Genomic DNA, 12799 nt, shown 5'->3' on the forward strand with positions numbered 1-12799 from the left:
TTTCCCATAGCCTGCATGATATCATATGGTGCTATGAAAGCTAGACATCAGGGAAGAAATTTCCTGGTCACTTTGAAATTGGTTTCTCTATGGCCTACATCCAAAATGAATGATGTCTTCAGTATTAGGGTATTACTAGATAGTTATTGTGGGTAGCCAGGAGCAATGGTGATTACCTATGTTGTTTTTGGAGCCATCTGAGGCCTGCTTAACAAAGAACAATTAGGGAGATATCCCAAGTACTGCAATTTTCATTTCATGGTTTCTGGGAATGACCTTGGATGACCACCATGTAGGACAATTCCATTTATACGTATTTATTTTTTTAAGTTGTATTTAGAATTTAGCTTACTCACTAGTACGTTTCCATTAGGCGTTTCATACATTCTTGATTTTGGTTAACTCATTCAGTAACTCCGCTATCTCGCTATGCTATCACTACTTAATTCTTTAAGTCTCCAGGTATTACACCTTCTTTTTCATGTTCCATTTCTCCATTATCCCCACAAGTATTTATTTAAGTTGTGTCCTTACATAGTTGGTGTCCATATGGCTTTTCATAACCCCTTTATTTGAGTTATCCCTAACTTTATCCCCTGGTTGGCCTATACGCCCCCCCATGCTTCAGCCGCTCTGGGTCCAGGTTTCCACATCTCTTTCTTTCTTAAAAGAAAAATTATTTATTTTTGCTTTATGTGCATTGGTGTTTTTCTTTCATGCATATCTGAGTGAGGGTGTCAGATCCCTGGAATTATAGATGGCTGTGAGCTGCCACATGGGTTGCTGGGAATTGAACCCAGGTCCCCTGGAAGAACAGTTAGTAATCTTAACCAGTGAGTTATCTCTCCAGACCTCCACATCTCTACTTCTATTTTAACTGTAAACTACTACCAGTCCTTCTCCCTTTCTACTTTAAAGGCTTCCACTTGTGCTTTAAGGTAAGTATTCAAAATGAAGAATCTAGGTTGATTGTCTAGCAATTCTGAGTAGAGCAATGAACATGGATGAACAAGTATATCTAGAATCGGAAATAAAGTTGGATTTATATGCCCAGGAGTGGTATAGCTGGGTCATATGGTAGTTCTATTGAGAAACCTCCAGTCCTGTTTCCAAACCTGAGATGACATTCTTTTTAACAGTGTGTAATAGTTTCTCTGTTGCCATATCAAGGTCAGAAATTGCTATTATTTGTATTCCTGATGACATTCATTCTGACCAGGGTGAGATGTATGTAATCTTACTTTTAATTTTTATTTTCCTAATAGCTAAGGATGTTGAGTGTTTTTTAATGTGTTTTCTAGCCATTTACATTTCTTTGAGTATTTTCTGTTGAATTCCATAGCTCATTTTTAATTAGATTGTTTATTTCTAATGTTTAACGTTTTGAGTCCTTTTTATACTTTAGATGATAATCCTCGATCAAGTGAATAGCCAGCAATGATTTTTCTCTCATCCTGCAGGCTGCTTGTGCATTTATTTTAGTTTTTCTTTCCTGAACAGAAGCTTTTTAGTTTCATGAGAGTCATTTGCTGGTTGTTGGCCTTATTTCCTGTGCTAACAGTCTCATTAAAAAATTCCTTGCTTGTGTCTATAAGGTAGGGTACACTTTGCATTGGTTCTCCTATCAGGTTCAGGGAATCCGTACTTGGTCCTTTTGGAGTTGAGCTTATGCTCAGTGTGAGACAAAGATCCAATTTCATCTTTCTGCTTCATTGTGTTTCCTATGTACTCTCCTCAGAGAACAATTGAACATATTCATGTGGGTTTATTTCTGGACTCTCACTCTCTTTGCCTTTTCTTTTCCCAGTCCTACAGTCATAATCAACTACTGCTGCTTTGTAGTGAGTCGTAAATTGGACTGAGTTACTCTTTCAAGTTTTTTGGTTTTTCTTTCATTATTGTGATTGTCATTATGTATATTATTACCTTATCACAGGAACCTAAAATAAGTTTGATAATGTTCATAAAATAATCTTTTGAGAAAACACTTTTGTTGAAGTGTTTCTAAGCTAAAACGTAAGTCATATGTAACTTATGTTTTTCCTACACAAAATAAATTTTTGAATGAGCAAAAACTTGCTTTTAGAAGCCAAACACAACAAACATAAACAAACAACAAAAGTTTATAAATAAACTACTAGCCACTCTCATGATCAGGAACAGTCCTGTTTCTTAACAGAATAATTCAAAGTGGTAGTCCAGGGAAAGTTTACAGATAATGACTCTTCTCTCTGGGTATCCTTATTTATGTATTCTTTGAGAACTATACTTTTTCTAGGAAGACATGAGAGATACATAAAACACACCTAAGTTTTTCACATCTAAAATTTCACACTGATAATCAAGAAACTTGTTGAGAATGAGATCCATGTGAGTATGAATTGGTGCTAGAGGTCTGGGTTTTATATGGTTAAAAGTTACTGGTAAGTGTCAGTATCAAGAGAGAACAGTCCAAAGAGTTTTTTTTTTTCTCCCTGTCACAAAATAAGACAAGGTCATTGTGTCCTGATGCTGTAGACAGAGACTTGTGTAACCACATGATTCTACCAACCTGGTGGAAAAGTACATTACCTTTCGATGATTTTTCATGTTGCAGCACAGCAGAGATAAAACATTTCTGAAATTGTTTTTTCATGACCAGTCAAATCTATAAACAAAGCTTTTTCTCTCTCAAATATTTTCTCTTAGTTCTTTGGAAATAACAGCGAGAGAGTTTCATGAGACTTTATTTTGCCTGTACCATAGAATTAATTTCATGCATGAAGGGGCTATGTAATATCCCAGCAGGGCAGGTCGTCACTAATAGTGTAGCTCTTAGTCCTGGAGCAATGGAGAAGGACAAGAGACTCACTAAAGCTTTCTGGCTCGTGGTTGTTGCTTTTAAATGGAGACTGAAAGTGAAGATTCTGAGCTCAGTATTGTCAGTCATCTGTAAGTGTTCCACTTGGTGGAGTGTTTTATGGGGAAATGAGTAGGCGTGAGAGTGCACTTGGCTTACTATACTTGTGGGTTTCACACCTATATGGTAAAAATGTCTTTGCCATCTCCTTGAAAGGAAACAAATTAACAGGGACAGATGGACGTTTTGCCTTTTTTCTCCGAGGAGGCAAATTAATATCATTTAAATGAGCATTGTTCCTAAGATGACTGACTTGCTAAATAGGCTACCCTTAATGATAACCTTAAGTATATTTAAAATCCAGATGAATATTTATAGAGATAAAATATTAAAGAGAAAAAGATGAATCCACACTAGATTTTTAAGTATTACTGCGATTCGAGAACACAGAGAAACAGCAGCTTTATTTGCTAAAAATGGGCACTGGTATTGCAGCTGAATGAGACCGTAAAAGAAATCCACAGCTAGTCAAACTGCTGAGAACAACTGACCATGAGGTTCCCAATCTCTGTTGATATAGCTACAGCACAACTTTTAGACCCAAGACACGGGGAGCACCTCAGAAGAGGCCATAGAAAAATTATAAGAGTCAGAGGATCAGAAGGTCTCCAGTGAGATTGTGCTTTCTAGCTATAACAGGGAAGTGGTACCCATGAAATTTCAACAACATAGCTGCCTAGAGGAGACTCAAACAGTTACAGCACCAATGGCCATCCCAATGTTGATGGGGAAAATTTGACAGGGCCCCACCCCTAAGTGAAGAGCTACAGGCAACTAAGGAGAGAGAGAGAATTAGTTTTCTTCAGTGATAAAGCCCTGGTTGATGATCTAATAAGAGTGGTAAGTCCTAGAAACATAATCACACTGAGTCAATTTAGTACATTGTATCTGTATGTTGGTTTTACATATATATGTGACTACAATGGCTGAAGAAGAACAGGCCATGAATTTAGTGTGGTAGTTGGACAGGGGTCAGATAGGGAGGAGAGTAAGGAGAGAAATGATGTAATTATATTTCAAATATAATTTAAAAATTGTCACAAAAGTAAAAATAAAGATAAATGCTTTGAGTACATGTACAATTGCTGAAAAACTAGAAATTCCAGTGTTTATTGTAAAATATCAAGCTGAAAGCATAAAACTGTGTTGAAACAAGAGTTTTAAAACAAAAAGTTTGATGGGCTTTATACCTCAGTTGGAGATCTCCCTTTACTTTACTTTGCTAATTCAGATATATAAGTCTGAGTTCTGGATCTGGACTTTTTTTAAAAAAAAAAAAAAAGAATTAATCACTTATAATTGAATGTCATTTATTAGGTTCTAAATCTAGAAAATTTTGTTTCTTATAGGTACATTCTAATATGCCTGATGTAGAATTTGAGGTTAAAAATAGATCTAATGATACAAACCCAAATGCAATGTTACATTAATTAAACAGACAAAAACTTCTAAAATTCATGTTTACTTTTCATGAGCTAAAAATATAATTGCATAGTTATATTATGTCATTAATGTGTATGTAATAGAAATTGTGGAGAATGATGACCATAAACCAATTTTATCTTGCAAATCTGTCCCAATAAGCTTCCCCTCTATTTTATTTAGCGGTTAGTAAAATCCTTGAATACATTTGGGCTTCTATGCTTGTTTTTCTATTTGTGAATATGAGAAGTGCTGTCCTAGTTTGCTTTGTATCATCACTGTAAAAAGTACCAGGACCAAACCAGCTTGAAGAGAAATGGTATATTTGCAATTCTGCATCACAATCAATCATTGAGGGGGGGCAGGGCAAGAAGCCAAGCAGAGACCAGGAGGCAGGAACAGAAGCAGAACCATGGAAGAATGCAGCTTCCTGCTTTGCTCCAATGGCTTTTTTAAACAAGGCAGAACCATCTGCCCAATGATGGCATCACCCTAAATGGGCTGAGTGTTGACCCTCAAATGAATCAAGAAAATTTCCCCATAGACTTGCCTACCAGCCAATCTTATGAAGGCATTTCCTCAACTGAGGTTGCCTCAGTGACCCTAACTAGTGTCGAGTTGACGAAAAGCTAAGGGATACAATTACCCATTGCTGTAGTTGAATGAGCTTGATGAAGAAAACTATTTCATTCAAAAATCAAGTCAATAAAATATTGTTTTGTTATAGGATTGTTTTTGTTTGCCTTCTTGCTGTTTTAGACAGCATCTCACTATGTAGTCCTAACTTCCTAGCACTCACTCTGTAAGCCAGGTCGTCCTCAAATTTACACACATCCATCTGCTTCCTAAATGCTTACGCCACTATGCGCAACTGAAAAAGTCATAAAAATATGCTTCTGAAAATACTAGATAATGAAGTCCCACCAATATGACTACCCAAACATAAGTTGAACAAGGTGATACCAATAAATATACCAAACTGGGGTAGGAGGGCACAAGGCCTCATCCCTACACAAAGAACTATAGGCAAGTAAGGAATGCTGAGAGCAGGAGAAAATGTTTTCTCTAGGGAAGAACACATCAGTTGGTTATTCAATACAATATGATCAGCCTTGAAAACATATATACAGGTTACATAACACAGTCTGAACAGATTGTATTTAAGAATGCATGTAATTATATATGCATGCAATAAATAATGAAAAAAGAGGCCATGAATTTGAAAAAGAGCAAAGTTTGTTATATGAGAGGATAAAGGGAAGGGAGAAATGTTATAGTTAAATTACAATCAAAAAATTTTTTAAAGTTAAAAAAAATTCACTGGTCTTTCCTGTAATGATTTTCTTGGAGGAAGCAATGTATCTTTAATTTTAAGGTGGAAACAAAGATTAAAAATCTGCCCTCAAATACACCAGCAAGATCACTCTTGTTCACGGTCACATTTGACTTTCCAGGTCATTGAAAATCTGTGAGCTATATCCTCTGATAACCACTAAACAGAACTATGTGATTTACAAGAACTAATTCCCCATTAGGAAAAACAACAACCCAATCAGAGCAAGATACACAAAGGAGAGATACATTTTATAGTCTGGCTTATTAAAAAAAAAAAGCAAGACATCCCAGTTTCAAATGTTTTCTTTATTTGATCAAATGTTAAGAATTTCATTGCTCAGTAGTCTTTATCAGGTTTAGAAACCATGAAGTATATCCACTCATTGAATATTTCCCTCATCTTTGTAAATGGAAATATTCATATACATTATTATGACTACATATTGCTAGTGTATGATTTATTAAATGAATTATAACGATTATATAGATTAGATTATACATATAATAGATCATATTTATTTTTAAAAATATTAAAATACATTTCAGTAGGATTACTGTTCAAATAAAAACAACACCATCCACTTAAACTCTTATGCAAATGAAGATAATGCCACTCCAAAAGAGGAATGGGTTTATCTGAGTGTGTGCAGACTGTTGTATAAAACTCCATTTAATTCTTCAACCATTGTTCTTTCTATCACACACCATTGCCTGTCTTGTGCAAGTTTGTTGGCAGACTTTAAATACAATGTTTGCTGGAGCTCTAATCTCTCTCCTGAAGTCACATTTGCATATAAACTGACATATAAAGAAAAAAACTAAACTAGTAAATAGACTCCCTTAAGGTTAAATATGCAGTTTCTGAACAGTGTGCTTTGAAAGTTATTGAAGGAGCTCATAGATCAAAACTAAACGTTATTTTTGATGGCTGTTGAGACTTATGAATATGTCACCATAATATTCACTTTAAAATGAAAAAGTTCTAGTTAATATTTGTATTTGTTTATAGTCTATAACAGAATGTATCTTGGGAACACAGTAACCAAATAGGCATTTTAGTTCTGTTTCTATTGTTGATGAAGACCATGACCAAAAGAAGCTTTGGGGAAAGGGATTTTTTCATCTGGAGGGGAAGATCAAGGCAGGAACGCAAGGCAGGAACTGAAGCAGAAACCATGGAGAAATTCTACTCACTGGCTTGCTCCCAGTGACTTGCTCAGCCTGCTTTCTTATACCACACAGGACCACCAGCCCAGGGTTGGTGCTTTCCCCAGTGGACTGGGCCTCCCTATACCAATCATTATTCAAGAATGCCCTACAAACTTGCTTACAATCCAATGGAGGTATTTCTCATTGAGATTCCTCTTTCAAGATCACTGTAAAGTGTGTCAAGCACACACACACACACACACACACACACACACACACACACATACTAACCATGACAATACGATATATTATTTTGTGTCAAAACTTAACGCAGTCAACTCTGATCATAGAGCACTACATCCATGGACACACTGGTATCCATATGAAGGACATAGGAAGAAGTGGGGAAAAAGTGAGGTACTACTCCATTTTACATGGATTTATAATGAACTTTCAGGAAAACATCTCAAAATTTAAGATCCTTTACCTTTCTCTTCCTTGCCCTAATATCTGTAGCTAGAGTATTCCTGCCTTGCCCACAGTCAGGACAAATCTCTATCACCCACCAGTCCCACAGCTGCTCAGACCCAGCCAAGTAAACACAGAGACTTATATTGCTTACAAACTGTATGGCCATGGGAGGCTTTTTGCTAACTGTTCTTATAGCTTAAATTAATCCATTTCTATAAATCTATACCTTGCCACGTGGCTTGTGGCTTACTGGCATCTTCACATGCTGTTTGTCATGGCGGCGGCTGGCAGTGACTCCTTCTGCCTTCCTGTTCTTTCTTTTCTCCTCTCTGTTAGTCCTGCCTATACTTCCTGCCTAGCCACTGGCCAATCAGTGTTTTATTTATTGACCAATCAGAGCAACAGATTTGACATACAGACCATCCCGCAGCAAATATCTGCTATATATTATCTAATAGTCTGAGATTATAACTTGAATAATACTGTACAGATAAGATTAAGACTCCTAGCAATAGTGGAGAATGTGCCTTACTTGGCCTTCCTCTGTAATCAGATTAGTGACTACCCTAATTGTCATCATAGAACCTATATCCAGTAACTTATAGAAGCAGTTGCAGAGATCCACAGCCAAGCACTGGGCTGAGCTCCTGGGGAGTATTTGAAGAGAGGAAGAAGGGATCATATGAGCAAGGGGTGTCATGACCATGATGGGGAAAACCACAGACAGTCCACCCCAGCTAGTGGAAGCTCACTCTCATGGACTCTCTCTATACTGACAGCTGGGGAACCTGCATGAGACTGAACCTCTGAATGTGAGTGATAGCTACGAGGCTTGATCTACTTGTGGGGCCCCTGGCAGTGAGACCAGAACTTATACCAGGCGCATGAACTGGCTTTTTGGAGCCTAACCCCTATGTTGGGATACCTTGTTCAAACTTGATGCAGGGCAGCGGGGCTGGGTCTTGCCTCAACATGGTATGCCAGACTTTGTTGACTACCTAAGGGAGGCCTTATTCCTCTGAGGAGTGGATGGGAGATGGGATGGGGTATGGAAGAAGGGGAGGGAGGGGGACCTGGGGGTAGTATGTAAATTTAAAAAATAAGTAATATATATATATAAAGACAAAGTCCACTTCTGGTGCAAGGAATTAAAATAACAGTGAAAGAGGAATCCAATTAGATGGCAAGTAATATATGCAGATTCCATATAAAGGACGGGACGTCAGTCTTCCTGTGCGTTTCTTGCTTCTTTGTTTTTCAAGACAGGCTTTGAAAGGCACTGGTCCTTCTGAAGGAGCAGCTGAGAGCATCTGCAATGTAAGCCCTCAGGTCCGCTAGGGGCAGACTGAGCCAATAGTTGAAGCAGGGACATTGGCAGAGATCCAGTAAGCACAAGGCGTTCATGAGAACCAAATGAGCAGCGAAGACCAAACCAGATGTGGAGACTGATTCTCATTTTGGTGTGAGTGCCAACAGGCTGATCAGAGCACAAGCAAATGAGAAACATACCTGTAAACACCAGAAGACCGCACAGAGACCCCACTGTCTTGCTATAGCTTGGACAGTCGGGACCCCACGTCCTTATGAGTGAAAGGGGCAGAAATATGGGAAGTGAAAGTCAGATAAATGATGTGAATGAAATCAAGCTTGTAAACAGATTGGATTACATGGCTTTTTATTTCATTTCCTTTCTAGCCAGACCATTTATGGAAAAAAGTTTTCATAATTCTGCAATGCTGCTCTCTTCTAACATACGATCAGAATGACTCTAGAGTCATTCATTCAGACTCTATCCAGACTCCTTAACAAATGAAAACAGTTGCTGCATTAATTCAGATCTTATGTTCCCTCCAGACAATATTAGAAAGTACAGTTTTCCTAAGATAGAGCAAGTAGTAAAGTCTATTTATTTAATTCTACATATTTAAATTTCTTTATAAATACCTTTGTTTACACAAATTTAAGTGGGAATTTGGGGGTACTTTATAAATACAAATGCCCTAGGTCAGCATTCCCAAACATTTAGCTTGTACCATCCTATAGTTAATATAATTTTTAAATTCTTTCATGAGTGCATTTTAGTTTGTATACACAATATCAGGCTTTAATATGTCATTTTAATATAAATATATAATATGTTCATTATGTATATTACCTTCCTTTTTCTCCCCTTTCAACTCCCACTTGTCCCTTTTCTGTCTGCAAATACCTTATCTTCTACTTTTATATCACATATAATGTGTGTGTGTGTATATATGCATGTGTGTAGACATGCACATGCATGTGTGTGTTTTCTAGATGGTTACCAGCATATGCTGTCATTTTTCTTAATGACAGCCATTCAGACCAGCAAGCTACAGTCTCAGTGCAGTTTTGGTTTGCTTTTCCCTGATAATTAATGATATTAAACTTTTTCTCTTATATCAACTCATTTAGTCATTTATTGACCTGATGATTCCTTTAGTGGTATTTAAATTTCTGAGTTCTGCATATATTCTCCTCTCAGACATAGAGTTGGGAGAGATTTTTTGACCTTTTTAGGCTGTCTCTTTGCTCTGCTCTACAGAGGCTTTCAAATTTCGTATAATTCCATTTGTCAATGTTGATAATATTTTCTAAGCTATTACAGTCATTTTCAGAAAGTCATTACAGATGTCTGTATCTTACAGTATTTTCCTCTAGTCATTAAAAAGCAGGGTTGAGAGGTGAGAGTAATTATAATGCATGTTATACGTGTCTAAAATTTCAAAGAAAAAATTTAATTAATAATTAAAAAATTATTAGCCTTGCAAAGTGTTCCAAGTCTTACAGTAACATGTTTGATTCATTTTGAATTGATTTTTATACATACTGAGAAGAGACCTCATTTTATTTTTCATGTGTGTGTCCAGTTTTTCCAGCATTACTTGTTAAACTAACTCTCTTTTCTGCAACTTTTGTCTATGACATCTAGGTCAAAATTCAGATGGATGAAGTTTCATGAGTTTATTGCTGAGTTCTCTATTCCATTCCATCAGTGTAAGTGAGTGTGTGTGTGTGTGTGTGTGTGTGTGTGTGTGTGTGTGTGCTGATTTTTTGTGTTTTGTGCCATGTGTATCAACCATGCCATTTCTATTACTATGGTTTGAGGATATTAGAAATCTGCTATTGTGATCCTTCTAGAATAATTGTTCTTGCTCAAAACTGTTTTGGTTTTTTTAGGATCTTTTGTGCTTCCATATGAACTTTATAATTTTTTTTTTTTTTAGTTCTATCAAGAGTGTCACTGGAGTTGGTATGGAGGGATACATTGAATCATTAGATTTCTTTGGCAATGAAATCATTTCCACAATGTTATCTGCTGATTCATGAGCAAGGAGGCCTTTCCATTTTCTCATATCTTCTTCAGTTTCATTCCCACTGAAGATTCCCCCTTAACTCTTTTCTTAGATGTTTCCTGAAAGAAAAAAGTGGAGGTATGATAAATAGGATTTTTGGTTATGTGTTTTTCTTAAGGAATAACTTTCTTAATTTTTTATTACATTTTTATGGTATGGAGGCATAGCTTATACATGGAGGTAAGAGGACAACTTGTAGGGGTTGGCTGTCTCCTTCCATCATCAGGTGGATCTCAGGAACTGAACTCAGGTCATCACTCATAATGACAAGTTTCTTACCTACTAAGTCATTTTGTTGACCGTCCTCATTTATCTCAGAAAATGGCTATTGGCATATATAGAACTTACTGCTTTTCATATGCCAATTTTATTTGCTGTTAGATTGCTTTAAAAAAAGGTGTTCATCAGATTGAAATATTTTCCTATGGATTCTGTAACTACTCTAAGTTTGGATAATATTTGGAATTAGGGATAGTTTGCAATTTTCTTTTCTTATTTGTTCCTTTTTATTTTTTCATCTTCCCTTAGTGCTCTGGGTAAGCCTTCAAATCCAATATGAGAATGTCTTATGACTGCCTATAGAGTAAACATTTCCAATTTTTTCATATTTAGCATAATTTTACCTATACATTTGTGAAATACAGCCTGTATTATGTCTAAGGTATGTTCCTTCTATTTTTAGTTTCCTTTGCAACTTATATTTTTATCTATATTTGTCAAGAAATTGCAATATATTTTTCTGTTTCCTTGTGAATTTGTTTCACTTATGTGGATTTGACGCCAGGATAATATTATATTCCTAATTTGAAACTGTTAATGTCCTGTTCTTTTCTATATTACAGAGAATTTGATGTTACTTTTCCTTTAAAATAATTCTTAATGAAATTTGCCAATGAATAGCTCCAGTTGTGGAAATTTCTTTGTTGGGAGACTTTACGCATTCTAATGTTCTTTATATACTCCCAATTTGATTTTGCTAGGTCACATGTGTTGTCTATGCCTTAGGCAGTGTTCTATTGCTGGTTGATTCTATTACTTCTCTTCTAGTCGCCTTAGGAGTTTGTTACTTTACTGAATTTCTCATTCATGATGCTTTTTCTACATAAGTTGCTTACCCATGTCCTCAATTGATTTCCTCACATTATTCATTCTTTTTGTTATGTTTTAATATGGGAGACATTGATTTTTTTCATGTGGATTTTGAAATTCTCTGTCCAGAATTTCAATCCTTTCTTTATATATGCACTTAGAACCTGAGAAATTCTTGCTTCAGAGGCATTTGGTTGCCTTGGCCTTTCACAGTCTGAGATTCACATTCTGCAGTTTGTGCAGCCATTGGTTTGGATATCTTTCCCAGTCTGATCTGGAGATCATCCTCAGTGAGCAGCTTATTATTCTTCTGCCCTTGAATCCCCATAACACACAAACAGAAGAAAACAAACTGCTATATCAGCAGCACTCCAAACTGAACAAGATACAGAAATAGACTTAAAAATGGATAGTCCACCGATGATAATACAACAAAAACTGATGAAAATAACTACAATGATCTATAAAGTTAAAAACCATTTAATGTAAAGGTGGTAGCAGCAAATGAATAAAATAAGAGAGAGAGAACAAAAGGAGAGAAGAAAGGTGAAAACAAGATTTTAAAAGAAACACAGGAAAAAATCATAGCCAAAAATGTTATGATAAGAAAAGGAGAGGGAAAAGATGAGAGATTTAAAATATGCGAACAAATTCTATAAATTAGCAAGAGGAGTAAAAATGGCAGTCAATGATCACTCACTGGAGAGATCATATTAGTAACTTAATGAAACACCTAAAAGTTCTAGAACCAAAAGTAGAAATAACACCCAAAAGGAGTAGATGGCAAGAAATTATCAAACTTCTTAATTAAATCAATAAAACAGAAATAAACAAATAAATAGAATACAAAGAATCAAGAAAGCAAAGAGTTGATTCTTTGAGAAAATCAATCAGATTAATAAACCCTTAGCCAAATTAACTAAAAGACAGAGAATGAAGACAGAAATTAATAAAATTAAAGAAGAAAAGGGAACATAACAACAGACATAGCAGAAATCCGGAGACTCATAAGGACATACTTTAAAATACTGTACTCCAGTATATAGGAAAATCTAAA

This window comes from Peromyscus leucopus, chromosome 3 (genome assembly GCF_004664715.2).
Source record: "Peromyscus leucopus breed LL Stock chromosome 3, UCI_PerLeu_2.1, whole genome shotgun sequence".
NCBI lineage: Eukaryota > Metazoa > Chordata > Mammalia > Rodentia > Cricetidae > Peromyscus > Peromyscus leucopus.